Raw genomic sequence first — 7,213 nt, forward strand, 5'->3', positions numbered from 1 at the left:
GGCTACGATGGGTTATCTGTATCCCTCTACGGAGGCCACAACTCATGTATTCCAGTAACTATTGGTGGTTATAAACTGTCCCCAACACTTAATAGTTAAAACAACAACAAGCGTTTATTTTACTGGTGAACATGTAATTTGGGCAGGGCTTGATGAGGCAACTCATCTCTGTTCCATGCAGCATAAGCTGGGGCAGCTTGACTAGGGCTAGAGAATCCACTTCCAAGATGGCGGGCAAGTTGGTGCTGGTTATTGTCTGGGTGAGTGTGGTCAGGGCTGTTAGCAGAGGCCTCAGTTCTTCAGGTGGGCCTCTACTTGGGGCTATTAGACTTCCTTTCAGCAAGGTGTCTGTGTTCCAAGAGCAAGTGTCCAAGGGAGAGGAAATGGAAGCTACCAGTCTCTTAAGCCCTGGGCCTAGAAACAGGTACAACATCACTTCTGCCATGCTCCATTGGTCAAAGCAATGATTCAAGGGGAAAGAACACAGACCCCCACTGTTGATAAATGGAGTATCGAAGAATTTTAGACTATCTTTAATGCACTACATTTTACAAGCGCCTCTCCTACAGCTACCCCTCCAGGTTCCAATAACTGCTCTCTCCCCTTGCTCCATCAGGCTAGGGGTGGAGCAGCTAGCTCCCTGTTAGTGCTGGTCCCAAAGTTCTGTATTACCCCAGGTTTGATTTCCCTAAACCCTGATCACACATATGTCATAGTCTCTTTATCAAACTTCCCCTCAAAATATCCAGTTGGAATGTACCCCGGTGTTTGCTGGGATGCTAACATTTCTCTGCCAAGTTCCTACTCGCCCCCACAGGAAATTCCATGAGACCACCCTCCTCAAGCCCTTTCCTCCCAGCTCCCACCAGCCCCCAATCCCCTTTCAGCCTTACCTAGAGCTTTCCTTCTGGCCCTCGGAAGACCTCTGCTTGTTCATTAACAGCAGTAACTTATCAAAGTAATTCATGCTTCCAGAGTGCTCCTGGCTTCACGCCCACCTCACCCAGGAAGATGTTTATACTGTTATAGGGTTTCTCAAGAGTCAAATCTTCATCCAAAGAGAAACCCATAAAGATAGAAATGTGTGACCCTCCAATTAAGTTAATAAAGGGGTACTTTTGGTCAAGCTAGCCTTTCAGATCCCCTCAGACCACACAGGCAACCCCCAAATCTTCCTGCTCTCAGCTTCCCCTAGACATGTGCCTTGACCTTGGGTCCCCATGCAGAGCTTGAAGATCTATTTTCCTTTCTTTGGCTTGTCCCTGATGACTCTCATGCTTTCAGTGTGGAAACTGGAACTGATAAATTCAGGGCCAGGGCAAAAGGGCATACTTACTGCCCTAAAGCCTCATTTCATTCAAAGACAGATGTATTTCCAGCAAGTGGGAAGGAACAAAGGTTGCATTTCTCTGACACTGCAAAAGATAGCATTTTCTGGAGTCCCATCTGGAACTCTGATAATTACGGTATCTGTCACGTACTTAATCATCAGAGCCGAGAAAGGCAGCACTAAACTACTTCTGAAGCACCTTCTTGTCTTCTATTACTTCTAGAATCTCTTTTCATTAATTAATTCATTAAAGAAATATTTATTTGCACACTTGCTGTATGTGGCAGGCAATGGATGAAACACTGGGAACTATGAGCAAAACAGACTAAAAGATACATGACTCGAAGAACTGCAAAAATAAATGTGAGATAACGCATTGTGATACCAATTTCCTTGTGATACAAGGATGTATTATAGGGAGATTATGGTAATCATCGAGGGCAGGGATAGGGATCCATCACCCTTAAGTCCCACTGATGCTCCCTCCCTCTACCAAGCTCAACTCTGCCCTGGGATAACATGAACAGCTAAAATGAACATGTTGGCCCTGCTGCTCATAGCCCTGAGCTGCTGAGTGCTCGGGATTTCCACCTACAGCAGCCCTGTCAGCTCCCCAGTCTAACTCACCCACCTTTTGAGATATCAGGAGCCCTGGGTACCACTCCCGACGGTGGGGCTGTGGAATGGGTCTTGGTAGGAGGCTTCTTCTAAAGCACAGTGAACCTTGTTTCACGGTGGCATAGCCAGGTCTTCCATGATGCCTACCTGTTGCTCTGCCAAGCTGCTCAAGGACTCTCTACCAGACAGTCTCTACTTAGGACATCCCAGGATGCCTCAAAGGCACTGATACCAGAGATGTCAGTGGTGTTATCTGGCTTGGCTCTTTGTCCAGGTGTTTTTATACCTTCCTGGAGTTCATGTGCTACAGGAGTCTATGGAAGTCTTTCTACCATGTCTCTGGCTATTAACTATCCAGACATTTAGTTGCTTCTCTTCTCATAGCTAATGATGGGGGAAATGACACATTCAGGCAGTACCCACAGGTCTCTGGTCCCCACGTTCAGTCTGTCTTCTAAGGAGAGTCAAGAGCTGGTGGACAGCCCCTGGGGATTCTGTGTCCTCCAGACACTGCCCATGTTACCAGAGCAGACACCCCACCAAGCTCTGCCCTTCCCTGCTCCTCCCTGCCTGTGCACGTAGAACGTGCCTGCCTCGCAACTGCAGCCCACATGTTCAGAGGAATGTTCCCATTGGAGGATGCTAGTCTGATGAGACAACAAACAGTAGCTGAGAGAAACATGAGTCAATTGCATTTAAATGCTGGTGCTGCCACTTACTAGCTACATGCATCTGGGCACCATCTTAGACCGCCTCAGTTTCTTCATCTGCCAAAAACTCAGATCATCATTTCCACCTTCAAAGAATAAGGAAGATAAGAGGATCCCAAGCACCACGCTGGGAACCCAGAAGGTGCTTGACAAACGGAACGTCCCCTCCTGTTCTGACAAGTCTACTTTGGCTGAAGACCGTCCCATCAAGTGTATACTTGGCCATCTGCTCCAAGACGAAAGCAAAGGGTAGATCAGGAAACACACACTTGATGTGCTGAAACAGAACACTCCTCCCTGGAGAGAGCACCTACATCGTGAACACTTTGGAGGCAGAGAAGTCAGATCCCCAAAGAGCACTGTGGTGGGGGCTGAGTTATCATTTCCCAGGCAGTGGAGGTTCGGGGTAGGCGAGGGGAAGGTCTGCCAGAGATTCCTGAGAGATTCCTTCAATCGTCGGGCAGCAAGTGTGGATATGGGAGAGATTTCGGACAGAGTCGGCCCACCACCCTAAAATGCTGCCTTGACCTTGACTTAGGCCAGCCAGTCCATGCCCGCCCCCAGCCTGTGAGGAAGAGGAGGAGGTGACACTAACAGGGACTCCACACTCTCCTAGAAAGAGCGAGCTGGTGCCTCCCAACCAAGTGGAGCAGGATGTGTGAAAGGGTTTGACATTACCAACAATGACGACAAACAGACCTTGATCATCCATTTAAGCTGAGTCCGGGTGTAAGAGCCTCCCTCTGCCTGGCTCGGAATAAGGCTGTGAGCGGGAACATTCACAGGGCTCAGCGCAGCTGGGCCCGCCCCCAGAGCCGCTGCATAAATGCATGTGGTGCTGCAGGCCCAAAGGACAGGACTGCTCTCCTTGGGTGACCTTGCTGGCAGCGGCGGCTTTGTCAGCGCCTGGACTTTCATCATATTCAAAAGAGTCTACATTTGAAAGGACTTAAGCTGAAGGAAGCAGGGAAAAAAGGAGTCAGGGAAGGCCTTTTGGGGTAGCATGAGCCTTCAACCGCATTGTCACCCCGGGGCCTGAGTGGGTAGGACACAAAGAGGGCTTTCTTTCTCACACAGGCTTTTCCAAAAGCAAGGGCTTCCCCTAAGCATTGTGGTCACCGTCACCACCGTTGAGCGCTGCCCTTGTGCCCAGAACTCGACAGAGCACTTCACCCCTGCCGTGGGATTGAATCCTCACAACCACGCCATGAGACAAGTATAGCTCTGTTTTGCAAACCAGGAAACAGAAGCTCAGAGGTGACGAATCACCAGCCCTGGGTCATTATTGTTAATAAGTGGTAAGGCTGTGATTCTTAGAATTAGAGTCCCTACAGGATAAGGGCTTCCAAGTTAGAGACTCTGAAGATGAGAAGGGATTTTCTTTTTTAATGGAGGTACTGGGGATTGAACCCAGGACCTCGTGCATGCTAAACATTTCCTCTACCACTGAGCTATACCCACCCCCGCAAGAAGGGATCTTGAAGGCACCCCAGTCACTCACTCTAGGCTTCCTTGTCTCCTGTTCCTCATGGGCAGGAAGAATGGCTCCCTGGCCCTCAGTGTAACATCATCTCTTCCCCATGCTCTTCCCCAGGTGGCACACACAGTAAACTGTGCCCGGGAGGATTCAGATACTGCCTTCTTATCCCATCTTCTTGTTTAGGAAGGTCAGAGCCAGAGCCAGCTTCACAGGCCTGTGACCTGTGAGTCACACAGGGCCCCTTGCTTAGAAGGGTCCCATGCTGGATTTACTGCTTTGCTATCGCTGCCTTGAAATTCTTAATAAAATTTTTAACAAGAGACCCTGCGTTTTCATTCTGCAGTGAGCCCCACAAATTACAGAGCTGATCATGGACAGAGCTTTAGGGTGAGGGCAGGGAGAAGCAGCCTGTCAAACTGTATTCAGTGTCTCTTGCTGCAGCCTATTCTCATAAGAAATTGGCTGCCTGGTTAGAACACCGAGCGTGATGAAGCCCCAAGGGCATGGATGCACCCCGTTCCAACAAGTGCAGATGAAACTGTGACTGGAAATGTGTCAGTACGGGAGAAGTTTCCTGGTAAATGTGTTTTTTCAAAAATTGAACTGTATCGTATCTGGTACCAACTGTTAACACTGGCCATTATCTCTCCCAGGTTTTACTTGATTTCATAAAAACCACAAAGAACTTGCCACCCTTTCCTCATCACTGCTGAGCTCAGGGATGTCAAGTGTACAATCCTAGCAATTATCACAATTTTGTACAGATTTTCACAGCAATACAGAGAGTCATCATGAAGAAAAGGAGCATTGTCTGTGGTCCAACTATGGGGAGCATGTCAGAACAGGATGGCGAGGCCTGATGTCAAAAACCCTTGTGTTGATCGTACCCTGTGCTTCCGGACGTGCTTTCAGGGTGTTCGGGAGCCAGATGGCTGCATAAAGAGACAAGAAGCCTGAATCGTTTTCCTAGGACTGTGATCACCTGAAACAGCATTTGCTTTCATCCAAAGACAAAAGGGAAAACACAGGTAGAGGACCTGCATTTGCAGAGAAAGAGGCTCCTTCAAATCTTGATCCCATGGCACTTAAAAATATGTAGGCAATACGGGCCCAGGTAGATGTGAAGAACTAAACTAAATCAAAATTAAGCAGGGCTTCCACGTGTTTTTAAAAAGAAGAGCAACTATTTTGACATATAGGTCTATTATCTCTTCCCTACACACACATACAATTTTATCTGTTTAACTTAAAGACCAGAGACTTTTCTCCTCTAGGTTTGGTGATGGAATCCCTGACACTAGTGATATTTATTCCAAGGTACCACTCGTTCATTCCCTCATTCATTCATTTACAAGGTCAGGTCAAAACACATGGGTCCCCTGAATAGGCTAACAGTTCAGCATCCCTTCCAGCAATATGCTTTTATTATTTCTTCAGTGTCTATTTAGTGGAGGTGGGGGAAGCTGATTTGCTATTAATAAAAAATGAAAATGTCTTTGCTTATAACCCACATGTCAACTGTCTTCTCATCCTCTTCTCTGAGTATTTTCAAAGTAAAGCTCCACTTGCAGAAGAGCATTGGTGAGCAATGTAATTTGCTGACGCATTTGAAATGGTCATATAGGAAGGCAGTCACATTGCACAGCAGACAGTATTTTGCTTGAAAAATCCCCATCCCATATGTGGAGGACATCAATGTATGTTCCAGGTAGACAAAAGAAAAATGTGTTTAAAATAAACCTGCTCCTTTATCCTCACCTTTTTACTGTTATTCTTGCCCCTACTCATCTTCTTGTATTCAAAGAATCTTCCACAGGTGAGTGGAATGAGTGGATCCTGGGTTAATCCAGCCAGTGTGACTCAGAAGCAGAACAAACGCCGCCAACTCTACCAGTGCCTGGTAGCGAGCAAAGATTGGCAGTCCCAGGCTGCTGACCGAGCCTGTACTCCCCCTCCTGTCCAGCACACCTCCTCCCCACGTACACAGACATGCTCACACAGTCTTCACAAAAACCCACCTCCCCAATGGCCCACACTCACCAGGAAAGCCAGACTCTGACACAGTCTCTTAGTGTAACTCACAGGGGATGCTGCCCATCTTGGAGTTGCCTGGACCTCCTCCATCAGGGCTCCCGGCCCACTTTGAAATTGCTCCTATAAACTAGATGGATGATCCTCTCTGATAGGTTTCCCCTATCTAGAATCTCTCTAGTAGAAGTCCTCCCAGAAAAGACCATGAATTCTGGACAGAAGATGGAGAGCTAGAACTCATCTGGGACTCTCTGAGCACAGGGAGAAAAGCCCCCAGGTGCCTGCAGGGGTGGGGCAGAGAGGAGAGGGACATATACGAAGCTAAGGGAGAAGCCTCCTGCTAACACGCCCATGGCAAGGAAGCGGCAGGAGCTGCTAGAGTTACTACTGTTCCCTCCTCCTCTCCAACCCAGAACTCCCCCGAAGGCCCTCCTAGCACACGCAGCTGTGGGGAGTGACAGCTTCTTGCTCCAATTTATTTCTTGCACAATATCCTCTCCTCTCCATAGAGGTTACTCCTTAAGCAGTTTTTTTTTTTAATTGAAGTATAGTCAGTTTACAGCGTTGTGTTAATTTCTGGTGTACAGCATAGTGATTCAGTTTTATGTATATGTATGTATGAAATATGAATATACATTGAATATGAATATTTCATGTATATGAAATATATATACACATATATATATTCCTTTTCATATCCCTTTTCATTATAGGCTATTACAAGGTATTGAATATAGTTCCCTGTGCTCTACAGTAGGACCCTGTTGTTTTCCATGAAGCAATTTTGATTGGGAGCCAACAGTGATGACTAAAAAAATCACTAACCAAGCCTCATAAGGAAGCCACATTATGAGAACATTGAAGTATCTTCAGAATGAGACCCACAAAGTCCTCTCCCTTAAGTCATCATCTGTATTGAATGGGTGTGACTCTCGGACTTTAAATGATTTTAATATGCCCTTCAAGTCACTTTCCTCTCTGCCGAAGTCCTCTACTGAACCATCCCTGTCTGTCTTGGGTACCACCATTGCTGATGCCCCTGAA

General features: G+C 47.1%; 1 long non-coding RNA gene across 1 annotated transcript in view; it reads right to left on the reverse strand.

Moving 5' to 3' along the window:
• LOC116664229 overlaps positions 1–6,558 on the reverse strand; it is a 33,308-nt gene extending 26,750 nt beyond the window's left edge. Inside the window, exon 1 of the long non-coding RNA XR_004320629.1 lies at positions 6,179–6,558. This is a non-coding gene — a long non-coding RNA (uncharacterized LOC116664229). The remainder of the gene's footprint in view (positions 1–6,178) is intronic.
• Positions 6,559–7,213: the final 655 nt, after the last annotated feature.

The sequence above is a fragment of the Camelus ferus genome, chromosome 6, assembly GCF_009834535.1.
Source record: "Camelus ferus isolate YT-003-E chromosome 6, BCGSAC_Cfer_1.0, whole genome shotgun sequence".
In the NCBI taxonomy this organism is placed as follows: domain Eukaryota; kingdom Metazoa; phylum Chordata; class Mammalia; order Artiodactyla; family Camelidae; genus Camelus; species Camelus ferus.